Consider the following 14242-nt stretch of genomic DNA (forward strand, 5'->3'; position numbering starts at 1 on the left):
ACAATGAAATCATTACAAATATCTGCAACTTTACATCTGGAATGTTATAGCAGATTCTATGTGCTCAAATAATATTACCTTACTTATAGCATACCTCAATAACCCATAAAGTAACTCGATAAACCCTTCTGTTTACTCTGTTCTTTGACTGTTCTCTAAAATCCTTCTCGATGACCTTTGTGTCTCTGTAACAGTCATAACACTTAGTGCTTTCTCATGTATCACACATTTCTTGCTTCATACACCTCTATATATCTCTGTCTGTCACACTTTTACCCTTAATCCATGTTGTATAAATAGATCTCTTATGTTGGTGATCTGATTCATTGTTTCAATCTTACAAACATGATTTATTGAATGAATAACTATACAAAATATTTCATTGGATAAATGACCTCAAAATCATACACAATCTTTAAGTGTAATTTGCAATGTGATAACGGTTCTATGTTCCTTGATCTTGTAACACGTTTCCATATGTGTGTCCAGGTTCAATGAATCTAGTAACACATTTCACTCAATGTATATCAACTCGGTGTATCATCTTTGCTACTCGGTAGACATGGAATGATACTTGATAGACAGCTCAGTGCATACTAGGCTCTGTGAATACTTTCTTCTTTAACCAACTATTCTGTGCATACCGACTGAATATTTTGGTAGTAGTAACCGACTAGAGTATATAGAATGACTTTGGATATAAAACTAATGACAACTTGATAAGTAGTAACAGAAGGATGTGTACTTCTCCATAGAAATTGATTGCACAAGATTCTTGACTCCACTCTGTTAGCAGAAATCAAGATGGAAGACTAGGGAGGGGGGTGAATCATTCTTCACCGGATCATAGCAAATCAAACTTTAAAACTTAAAATGATAGACTACAGCAATAACAGATAAATAAATTAACAGCACAACACACAACACCAATAATTTTGACATGAAAAATTGAGTTAAGGGAAAAACCATGGTTGGAACCTATGCATAGTAAGATGATACTCTGTAGTAATATGTGAAAATATTATAGTGGGGAATATACATGCATTCAGGAACATTGCCTAGATCTCACTGCTCAAAAGATATTTGCCCAGAAGACTACAACCCTGAGGGAAGTCTCATTGACTTACAATATGATTCAGACTAGAATCCGAAAGAAATGAACTGCAATGATAGTATCTAAAAATGCCTGATGAGAATTCTGATTAAACACAATTGTCTACTCTGCAACACCAAACTTACCTCAACACCTCATTGAATGATATACCCTTGTTCACACATTCATCTCTCTCTAATAATGCAGACACAATATCGACACACAAATTACATAAGCATCTCACCTATATATACAGATCCTCAACCTTGATAACAAGGTCGGCTAAACCCTCAACCATCATCCTACAATTATAAAATTACATTGCATAATACAAAGATTGACCACCAGACCAATATTATGATATACATTACATAAAATGAACCTAATTCAAATTCCCAAATGATCACATCCACTGGAAATTATGCCAAGATCAACCACAACATGCTACACCATGAGAAATATAGCATAACAGGAAAATCATCACCAGTTCTTAGAAGTCACTAAAAAATTGCACAACAATTAATGAAGATCACAAAAACAAATAGGACATGACTAGGAAACACTAGTAAGCACATTAGAATCATCCAGAAAAGTTGCACCAACACCTCTTTTCAAATCTTCATCGATCAACATCTAGAAGCTCAAGAACACAACCAATCAGCAATTGTCATGAGGAATGATAACTTGTAGAGAACCAAATCATGAACCATCTAAAATGAAGAGTCACAAGATCATCCCAAGCAATATCCCAAAGACTCAGCACAAGATCTAATCACACTAGAATATACCAAAGGAAATACCGGATTCTGCAAAACAATGATTAGCGAAACCAAACTACAAAACCAAATCAAAAGATAGTCCCAAAATTACCAGAATAAACAATAGAAATATGTTAACATCAATGACAACAACATATCCTAGCAGCAACAATGATCAACCAAATCCAATAATCTCCCCCTTTGGAATTTATGGCAACATATGTATGTAAAAAATAGTTAATGCAAAGAAAGAAGATATCATTAGCAAGCTCCCCCTAAGACCAAGATAGATAAACTAGTTTTTCATATGATCTCTCTCTCTCCCTTAGAAAACAATTCCAAATATCTCCAAAATAGAAAATCAAACTCTCAATATAGAATCATGAATCTCTCCCCTTAGGATACACAACCAAATCAATAGACTACATCCGTAGAGGAGAAGCACCAACTCATCAATCCAAATAAAAGAATAAGGATAACTTGTAGAGCACCAAATCATGAACCATCTATATTGAAGATTCACAAGATCATCCCAAACAATATCCTAAAGACTCGGCATAGGGCCTGATCACACTAGAATATACCGGAGGAAATACCGGATTCTGCAAAATAGTGGTTAGCGAAACCAAACTACAAAACCAGATCAGAAGATATTCCCAAACTCACCAGAATAAACCACAGGAATATGTTGACATCAATGAAAACAAAATATCCTAGTAGCAACAATGATCAACCAAATCCAACAATCTCCCCGTTTGGCATTGTATGGTAACATATGCAGTCAATGCAAAGAAAGAAGATATCATCAACAAGCTTGTCTTAAGATCAAGATAGATAAAGTAGTTTTTCACATGATCTCTCTCCCCCTTTGACAACAATGCCCAATATCTCGAAAATAGAAAATCAAACTCACAATACAAAATCATGAATCTCTCCCCCTAGGATACACAACCAAATCAACAGACTACTTCAGTAGAGAAGAAGTACCAACTCATCAATCTGAATAAAAGAATAAGGATCTAAATTCCACTAGATTGATACAACTCAATGCATCTAGTTCTCATCAAGAGGGGTGAATACCCCTAGCCTACCTCTCAAATAGACAAATGTATTTGCAGGAAAAGGCTTAGTGAAAATATCAACAATTTGTCCCTTTGTAGATACATATTTCAAATTCACCTTTTGCTCAATAACTTTCCCTCTCAAGTAATTGTATTTGATTGATATATGCTTAGTCTTTGAATGTTACACTGGATTCTTAGACATGTTTATAGAACTAGAATTGTCACAGTATATAACAGTAGGCTCATCATGAATAACTCTAATATATTCCAACATTTGTTTCATCCAAACTATCTGAGTGCAATTACTAGCAGCAACAATGTACTCAGCTTCAACAATAGATAAGGATACTGAATCTTGTTTCTAGCTAGCCCATGAAACAAACTTCTTACCTAAAAAGAATGCTCCACTAATAGTACTCTTATGGTCATCAACATCACCAGCCCAATTTGCATCAGTGTGAGCACACAAAATGAAATCATCATTCTTTGGATACCATAGGCCATAAATCACAGTTCTCTTTAGATATCTGAATATTCTTTTAACAATAGTGACATGAATCCTTCGGATCAGCTTCATACCTAGCATCCATACACAGAGCATGCATAATGGTAGGCCTAGTCTGAGTAAGATATAGCAGTCCACCAACCATAGATCTATACAAACTCTTAGTATATTTAAGATATTCATCATTTTTAGACCGTTTACAACCAGTCACCATAGAAGTTCCAACAGGTTTGGAGTCATCTAATCCAAACTTCTTTAGCAATTCCTTCACATGCTTAGTTTATGATATGAATATACCTTTCTTTGTTTGTGCAATCTGTAAGCCTAAGAAAAATTTCTTCTCACCGATCATTGACATCTCAAATTATTTTTGCATATCACCGGAAAACTTCATACTCATATCATCATTACCACCAAAGATAATACCATCAACAAAGACTTCAACAATCAGAATGTTATCATTTTCAATTTGAAAATACAGATTACTATCAGCAACACCTTTGATAAATCCCAATTTTAGCAAGTATTTGTCTAACCTAGCATACCAGGCTCTAGGATCTTGTTTCAATCCATAAAGTGCTTTCTTCAACTTACATACCATGTTGCCATTATCCGACAATAAAAATCCATTAGGTTGTTCAACGTAAACTTCTTCTTCTAGATCACTATTAAAAAATGCAAATTTGATATCCATCTGTTATAACTTGAAATCTTTATAAGCAGCATAAGAAAGTAACAATCTAATAGCTTCAATTCTGGCAGCTGAAGCAAAATTTTCCTCATTATCAATCCCTTCTTGTGAATATCTTTTGCAGTCCAACGAGGCCTTATTTCTGACTACTTCACCAACTTCATTCTATTTGTTCCTAAAAAGCCATTTAGTACCAATAATATTTTTATCCTTAGGTCTAGACACAAGTTCCCAAGTGTTGTTCTTTTCAATCTGGTCTAACTCTTCTTCCATGGTTGTTATCTAGTTATCATCTTTATAGGCTTCAACAACATCTTTAGGTTCAACTTTTGATAGCAAACATACTTCTTATGTAGCTAACCTTCTTCTAGTCATCACACCTTTATTCTTATCACCAATAATCTAATTCTCAGAATGATTTAGTTTGACATACCTCAGAGTCTTCTGATTGTTCTGAGCTTCAGGTTCCTACACATCATCAGTAGCAACAGAAACATTGAGATTAACAATCTCTACCAGAACATTCTTCTTAGGCTCTTCAGGCTAAATAGGAGCTAAAACAACATGTTGACCATCATCACAAGCTCTAATCTCCTTCCCAATTTTCTCATCCACCTTCACATTTTCACTCTCAACTATCTTTCTTAGTCTCTTATTATAGCACCGATAGGATTTTCTATTTGTAGAATATCCCAAAAAGATACTATACACACCTAAAATTGTCTAGTCTAATTAAATAAATATTTTATTTATTTAATTATCTAAGCTTAATTCTTCTATTAATTAAATAAATCTTTATTTATTTAATTAATTCATTTATCCTCTTCTAGCCTTATTTCTCATTTAAATAAATACATTTATTTATTTAAATTATCCTTTTCCTAAATTAAATAAATATCTTATTTATTTAATTGATCCTTATTCTTCTATTAATTACATAAATCTTTATTTATTTAATTAATTCATTAACCTTTTCTACCCATGACACATGTCATTCATCTCTTAATTCATACACTACCTACCTCTTTCATTATTTTATTATTTCTTTTACCTACCCTTTAATCTTAGCCGACCTCCTTTTACACCTCTCAATCTTATCCCTCCATTTCACATAGTGTTTTCTATATAAGGAGATGCTTCCTTCATTATCAAACCCTAATGAATCAATTTGAGGCAATTGACTACACTACGATCCTACTTGCAACCACATTCCGTTCTTTGTTGAGCTCTTGTGCACATAAAATCTGAGAGCAAATATATCAAGCAAGATCAAAGGAGATAGGAAGAATGGAGATCAAAACCCTATTGGACATGTGATGGTATAATCTTTGTGATTTTATTTGATTTGCATTGTCTTAGGTAATCTTCATATGTTATGGTGGATCTTTGTTGTTGTTAGGCTAGGGTTTTGTGGTTGGATTCATTTAGCCTTTCAATATCGTTATTATTGTTGTCCATTTTCACCATATACATTTTGGCACGCTCGGTGGGACTCTTGTCCCTTTTGCATTTAACTTTTTGTTGCAGATTTTGTGTTTGAAGTTGCAGATCTGGCATTTCCGACAACATTTTCGACATTTTTGCGTCTGCGCACTTTCGGGTCGTGTTTTTGATTTTCTGGCGCGTTTGCAACATCTGGGGCTGCGTCTGTGTTTTCGACAATATTTTATTTTGCAGGTTTCAGAAAAGTGCGTCTGTGTTACGGAAACGCGTCTGTGTCATTTTTATCCGCATCTGCGTCTGGAAAGCGCGTCTGTGTTCTATAGTCACGTCTGTGACCCACAGAACCGCATCTGTGTCACAAAACCGTGTCTGTGTAGAGGGTAATCACGCCTGTGTTTCACCAGTTTTGAAAATTTTGAGTTTTATTGATTCAATTTTTGGATTTTGACATTTAGGGTTTCAGATCTGGTTTATTTTTGGGCTAACATTTTCAGATCTAGCTAACGAAATTGGTGTAGCTTGTCTTGGAAGCTAAATCGTTTGGTTGAAGGCCCCTATTTTCACAAAGTCTTTTGGGTTTTAAAATTTACCTAACTTGTGTGCTTGCAGGAAGAGGTGATCATTTGAAACAATCCAAACTACTAACAACTCTTATTTGTAGGTCCTTGGCAAGAGTTTTTGGATTTTTATTGTGTGCTTTGTTTTCATAGACTAGCAAACACTTCAATTGGTGCACTAAAATTGAATCATTGTCTTTTGTGTCTTGAGCAATAGGCTCTTTTTGTTTAATCTTTAGAGGGCCTATCTTCCCGCATGGTCATTAGGACTACTAGTGAGAAGAGACCGACCCAAGTGGTAGTGAGGAAAACCCACCTCATCCAAACCACTATAAACAAATGTATTCATGGTGAAAACTATGAATAACGTGTGCTGATTAGTTCATACCGACACTATGTCTCCCCATAAACCTGTTTGATCAAATTTATTTGATCAGTTGTAGGGCGTAACCCCTACCGGCTGGGAGCCTTCTGTATTTATAGAGCTAAAAGTGCCACATGTATGGCCACACGAGCGGATACCCTTACTAGCACCATTTTGTTTTAGAGGCCCAAATCCTTCTAGTTGTTGGGGCAGGAGGTCGGACCTCTGGTAACGGCCCACACACATACGGTTCTTAGTAGAGATACAAAGTTCGCCACGGGGAGTTTTCATGGGGACTGATGCTTGGCTGACCCGAGAAGTGAGTGTTGAGGGTGGAGCCAGTGAGGTCAAGCATCGAAGTATCTGTTCTGAATAGCGTAGCCTCGGGGGCAAAACCCCATGTGGGATCAACAACTATTGTCTTGGCCAGCCATAAGAATTGTGCTTCACTTATTTTAAACATTCAAAACATTCAAGACCAAATAGCAAAATATTGTGTCTTTTGTGTCTTCAAGTGTATGCAAAACATTTTTACATCAAACAACACACTTTTCTTGGAGTCATTTTGAGTCTAGACATTTGCAAACATTGGGTCTTCATCAACACTATGTCCTCTTGTCACGAAAAATAGTCAAACAGTCAGATTTGGTCACAACAAAAACAATTTCACAGATTGGAAAAATTGTACAAAATTTGCAGAAACGTGTCTGTGTCTGGCATAATAGCGTTTGTGTCGTCTAGCCGCATCTGTGAAGGGCAGAAATGCGTCTGTGTTCACAAAATCAACAGTACACTTGGCAAAAAAATCTCAGAAACGCATCTATGTTAAACAGAGCCGCATCTGCATCAGGAAACTGCATCTATGAAGTATACAGGCGCATGTGTGTCCAGAATTGAAAAACTGTTAAAGTCCAGCAAACAAATACAGTCAATTTTGGAATTCTTGAGCTTCTTAGGTTATTTCTCCAGGGTTTCATTTAGCATTCAACCTGTCTTTGGGTCTCACAAAGTCCATCATTGCTTCACATCTCACTTTAAATTCACAATTGTCTAAACTTGAGTCAAAAGGTCACTTGCTTGTCCTCACTATACTTTGTCAACACACTACATACAACAACACTTTGCTAAGTGGTCCCTCATCAAGGTTTCTTACCTTTGGGTCTCATTTGGTCTTACTTAGAGTCAAGGTCAACTTACCTCATGAAGAGAAACTATCCTCTCTTTGGAAGTCACACCTACTCTACTACATACATACTTGGTCTTACACTTTGGACATTGCAAGTAAACTTCAAATTCATTTACATTCCATCCAACTCTTGGTCTTCCATACTCTTTCCATTTTCATTTAGTCTCACATATCTTAGTCAATACCTAGTTCATGGTTGAAACCCATCTTCAAAAATCTAGGAGAGAAACTAAAGAGGCTCAAGAGTCCGCAAACATGAGTTCTTATGAGTATGACAATGATATCTTTTTCAATTCTGATCATACTACATTACCTGACGTGGATGCCTATAGAAACATTCCAAATGTTGAGAACATGGACACTATGAACAACAAGGCTACACACAATGACAATATGGACAACTTTTCAGTACATTCAGCAGATGTGGAAGAATCCATTATGAATCCCCATTTCAATCGATTGGTTGAGGAAATAATGAGGAGGGATAGACAATACTTTTTACAAATGATGGCACAAAGTGGAGCCAAGATACCTCATGATTTTGACATGTCACAAATAATGGAAAATCGACCTTTACAACAACCTCACTCCAACATGGATCAAAGGAGACCTAATAGTGGAGGAAATAGAGGACCACATATGGTACCTGAATCACCATCAGCTTTGCTTCAAAAACTGGAAATCCCACATACACATGGTCAAACATAGGATACTCACCTTCGCAGACCATTATGGAAGTCTTATGGAGAAAAATATGATCAATCACATATAAATGCTAAGGATCAACCACCAAAGCAATGGGATATTCAAAGGCATGCTCAAAATTTGGACACAAGGAAACCCCGTGTCAAATTTGGGGGCAATACAATAGAACATGACATACCTGTAGAGTATGGTATACATGCACAAAATAGATATGGTGTTCCTCAACATGAATCTATACCAAGTGGTCCATATATGCAGCATCACTATAGACCTCCTCCATATGAACATGTGTATGATCAATATCATCCATATATGCAACATGCTCCTCCTCCAATTGGTGCCTCAAGCATAGGATATGGTCCAAGAAGTTGATCTCCACCTAAGAGCAATTTGGAACAGCAAATCAGCGATTTACAAAAGAAAATGGAGGACATAAATACACCAAAGCCAACATACACAATGAGAGACATATGTCCCTATCCATTTGACAAAAGCATTCTAATGCCTCCATTTCCTACACACTTTGTGACGCCTAAATTTGATAAGTATAGAGGAAAAGGGGATCCTAAGGCACACACAAGATATTTTTTTATAGCTTGCATTGAGGTAGTGGCAGAAGAGACATATTTGATGAGATTATTCCCACAAAGCTTAGGTGATCAAGCTATGGAATGGTTCTCCCAACTCCCACCTGGAATTAAGTCATGGGGTGACTTAGCAGAGGCATTTATCCAACATTTCTCCTACAATATAGAGACAGACATATCAGTTACTACTTTGTGCAACACCAAGCAAAAAGAGGGAGAGTCTTTTGCATCATTCTTACAAATATGGAGAAATCTAGCCAGCAGATGTTCTTGTGAAATTCCACAAAAACAAATGGTAGAAATGTTCACCCAGAATGTTAACAAAGACATTGGCTATGATCTAAGGAAAGCTTGTTTGTCCACCTTCAAGGACGTCATTGAAAAAGGCTTAGCAACAAAAAAGGTCCTAATTGAACAAGGAGTCATTAAGATATTCAAGGAAAACAAAGATGACTTTAAAGGAAAAGAAAAGCCAAGATTTTGGAACAAAAACAAGAACACAGTCAATGATGGTCTTGTTGATGCCAACACAATGCGATCCAAATTCATCTTTTCAGGATCAAGTTCTACCAACAATCAAGTGAATACTCAAACAACTTCCAAATCACGAAGGAAATACACTCCATTGGGAGAACCACTTGAGTCAGTCTTCAAGAAGCTTGTGGCAAACAAGGTAATCATAGTTCCAGATTTTCCTCCATATGAACCAAAGGTTAAACCAAATTGGTGGAACGATGATGAGTATTGTGAATTTCATAAGAGCAAGGGTCATAAGACAGGAAATTGTCATCGACTGAAGAACATCATACAAGATCTCATTGATAGAGGTGACATTGAGATTGAGGGACATTCGTCTAATCAAGAACATGAGATGTTTAAGGAACCATTCCCAAAACATGACAAGGGAAAAGTTAAAGCCACAGATGATCAAACCAACTATACCAGAGCATCTTACAACTATGATTCAACCATCAAACACATCTCAATGGACAATTACATCTCTACCATTATCATCAAGGACAAGAATCCTGAGAATTCTACCCAAAGACCCACGATTGTCCTAAAGGGTGTTGGATCTTCTTCCGAATCTACCTCTAAATGTAATGTCACAACTCGTTGAGGTAAATTCACTTTGCAAGGTGCTCCAACTAAAAATGCTGCTTCTTCATCACCCAAACTTGAGTATGACCTTGTAGAATAGTTAGGGAAAACACCTGCACTTATCTCCATTCTTGAGCTCTTACGCATATCCCCCACACATAAAGCTATTCTGGACAAAATCTTGAGAGACATTGCCATTCCTACTGATCTGAACGTGGACTAGTTTCAAGCCATGGTGGGATACCTTTCCATTCCACACTCCCTTACCTTTACAGAAGCCAATGACGCCTTCGTAAGTCAGCTGCATAATGCACCATTACACATTGAAGCCTTCATACACAAACATCGAATAAAGAGAGTCCTGATAGATGGAGGAGCAGGTCTAAACATTTGCACATTAAGCACTATTACACAATTGGGATATTCTGATAAAGCTATGAATTCTACAAACAAAATCACTATCAAGGCATATGACGATGAAGAGCGTTCATCCAAGGGCACAGTTACCTTACCTCTCAAAGTTGGGCCAGTTACAAAGGATGTAGTTTGTCAAGTCCTGGATCTAAATCTCACTTATAACATATTGCTAGGACGCCCATGGATCCATGAAATGAGGGCAGTCCCATCAACATATCACCAATGTATTAAGTTTCCTCATAATGGCATGGAAGTAACAGTTAATAGTGATCCAAATCCATTCATATACTGAAATAACCTGAAATCAAAGACTGAGACCATCATTCCCAGTAATCGTGAGGTTGTTCCTTCCTCGACATACATTGATCCTGAGTCATTAAAACCTTCGACATCAAAACAAGGTGAGCTTAAAGGTAGGTTTCAAGACAAGGGCATGGGGGAATATACTTTAAATCAGACCATGTACTTACGACAAGTCATGAGCTCCCCAAAAGAATATGGGAGACCACATCCTAACAAGCAAATCTCTATCATGATGCTCAAATGGGACCCTACTACCTTTGAAAGATGGGGTGAACTAGAAGAGGAAGATTTATACCAAATGCTTTTCAGAGATAATGAAGAGGAAACACAAGATCACATCAATCTACCCTGTGAGAAATATGGCAAAGGCTTCAAAATTCTACAAAAATTCGGGTATGATGCAAAAAGCCCTCTGGGGTTACGAAAGGAAGGCATCATTGAACCTTTACAACCTAAATTGACTTTCAAGAAGGAACACTCAAAAGGACTTGGCTTTTCAACTTCTAAGGTCCACACCCAAAGGAAAGAAGAAGCTTTGCAAATCAAAGCTGTCAAAATGCAACAAGAGGATCGCTATTCCACAGATTCTAACGAATGGGAATGGGGTTCAGACAAGTCTTCCAGTGACTACGAGCTCACCGAGATATTCAGAGAGCCAGATGAACCCACAAAAGAAGAGGAATTTTATAACAAGTTCAGAGTTGGTCAAGAAACAACCCATGAGGAATCTACACAATCCTTGTCTCAAGGTTCTAGGTTGAAATCACATAGGATGAGAACACCTGTCCCAGAGTGTGCTACTAGTGATGATAGTTTGGATTCGCTCACGATCGAGACTGATGAGGAGAGTGCCATTGATGACTTTGATGATTACCTTGACATACCTGAATATAACCACATCTTTACTCTTAGCCCCGCTAACTTCGAAGACATTAACGACCTTCCCCTTGTTCACCACCAACTCATTGACTGGGATCATGAAGGACCTGCATAGTTTGACACATTCCAAAATGATGAAGCTTTTATTAACTACCTGGGCATACGAGATGATCTTCCTCCGGGAGACCATAAAGTGGGATACACTATAGAACTCAATAGCACGGCATATTTTGGTGAGAATGTCAAACCTTCTAGTTGCAAAAATGTGAAAATAAGAACAAATCAAGGGTCTTATGGCGAAAACCACACTATGGCGCTGTCTGACCCCAAAAAAGTAAAAAGAAAGGACGTATCTGAGGGCGAAAACCTCTCTGAGGCACCCGAGGATGGAAGGCTTGACATTCTCCCCGCATCATATGAGGAAAAGTCATCTATGTTGGTAGAGGAGACTATCAAAACAAACATTGGTATAGAAGAGGTTCCACACAACATATTCCTAGCTCAATCATTGATAGAGTCCAAAAGGTCAAAATTCATAAGTTTCTTCAAAGAACGACAAATCAACTTTGCCTGGTCATACGCTGATATGCCTGGATTAGATCCAGATTTGGTAATGCATCATTTGACAGTCAAACCGAGGGCAAAACCAGTAAAACAGAAATTAAGAAAAATGCATCTGCAAGTGGCATTACTGGTCAAAGCAGAACTTGAGAAGTTATTGGATGTCGGATTCATACGTCCAATCGATTATCCTGAATGGATCTCTAACTTAGTGCCCGTCAGTAAACCAGATCGTAGCATCAGAATTTGCACAGATTTCAGAGACATCAACAAAGCTTGTCCAAAGGATGACTTCCCATTACCAAATATTGACTTGATTGTCGATCTCACAACAAGTCATGAAATGTTATCATTGATGGATGGATTCTTTGGTTATAATCAAATAATAATCGCACCTGAGGATCAACACAAAACAACATTTACTTGTCCATGGGGAACTTTCTGCTGGAATTTCATGCCTTTCGGGCTAAAGAATGCAGGTGCTACATATCAAAGAGCCATGACTACTATCTTTCATGATCTCATGCATGTAACTATGGAAGATTATGTTGATGACCTCTTGGGAAAATCGATAGGCAGAAATACACATTTGGACATACTTTCAGTCGTCTTTGATTGGTTGGAAAAATACAAAGTAAGATTAAAACCCAAGAAATGTGTATTTGAAGTAACCTCCAGGAAGCTCCTAGGATTCATTGTATCCAAAAGGGGAATTGAAGCTGATCCAGTGAAATTCAAGGCCATCTTGGAAATGCAACCACCAAGAAATATCAGCCAACTTTGATCCTTACAAGGCAGACTTCAGTCCATCCGAAGATTCATAGCACAACTGGCAGATAAGTGTAATCCTTTTCAGCACCTACTACATAAAAACATCAAATTCAAATGGGATGATAACTGTCAACAGGCTTTCCAGACACTCAAAGATTATCTTCTAAATTCACCAGTTCTGATGCCACCAGTTCCAGATCAACCACTGTTATTATACATTTCAGCTACTCAAACAGCATTGGGGGCACTCTTAGCACAACAAATTGCTGAAGGCAAGGAAAAAGGAGTATATTATATCAGTTGCACATTGGTGGGATATGAGATAAACTACACACCAATTGAGCGTGCATGCCTCGCTGTGGTCTTTGCTTCGCAGAAATTACGACATTACATGCTTACTCATAAGACTAAGTTGGTTGCAAGGATAGATCCTTTGAAATATCTTCTCAATAAGGCAACACTTGCTGGGCAACTGGCCAAATGGGTAATGATCCTAAGTGAATTCGACATCGAGTATGTAGATATAAAATCAATAAAAGGACAAGCCATTGTGGATCAATTAGCAGATGCTCCCATGATAGATGATGTTCCTCTAACTTCAGAATTTCTCGATGAATCCATTTTGACAATGACACATGCAAAGCCATGGCAACTATACTTCGACGGCTCATATACACAGCATGGGGTAGGAGCTGGCATCCTCTTTATAACTCCTCAAGGGGACTCTATACCAAAATCATACCGCTTATCATTTCCTTGCACTAACAATATAGCAGAATATGAGGCATTAACAACAGGATTACAAATTGTAGTTCAATGGAAGATCCAGGAACTCCGTGTTTTTGGGGACTCCCAACTTGTCATCCGTCAAGCAACTGATGATTACCAAACAAAAGATGAGAAATTAATGCCTTACAAGCAAATGGTGGATGACCTAAAGCAACACTTTACAAAGATAGACTTTGAGCAGATACCAAGAGAGCAGAATCGCGCCGCAGATGCCATGGCTACAATTACTTCACTGATTGATCTACCTCCCAACGAGACCCGCTATGAGTTCTTGGTGGATAACCTTTTGGTCCCTTCATATGAGATCATGCCTACTGAGATGATATGTGTTGTTGGTCCCGAATCCCAGTTATATGGTTCCATTTTCACATACCTATGAGACAATATTCTACCTCCTGATCTATCAAATAACCAACGTTGCACTTTCATTCGCCAATCCTCTCGATATGTCATTTTAGTTGATATCAT

This window comes from Cryptomeria japonica, chromosome 5 (assembly GCF_030272615.1).
Source record: "Cryptomeria japonica chromosome 5, Sugi_1.0, whole genome shotgun sequence".
Lineage (NCBI taxonomy): Eukaryota > Viridiplantae > Streptophyta > Pinopsida > Cupressales > Cupressaceae > Cryptomeria > Cryptomeria japonica.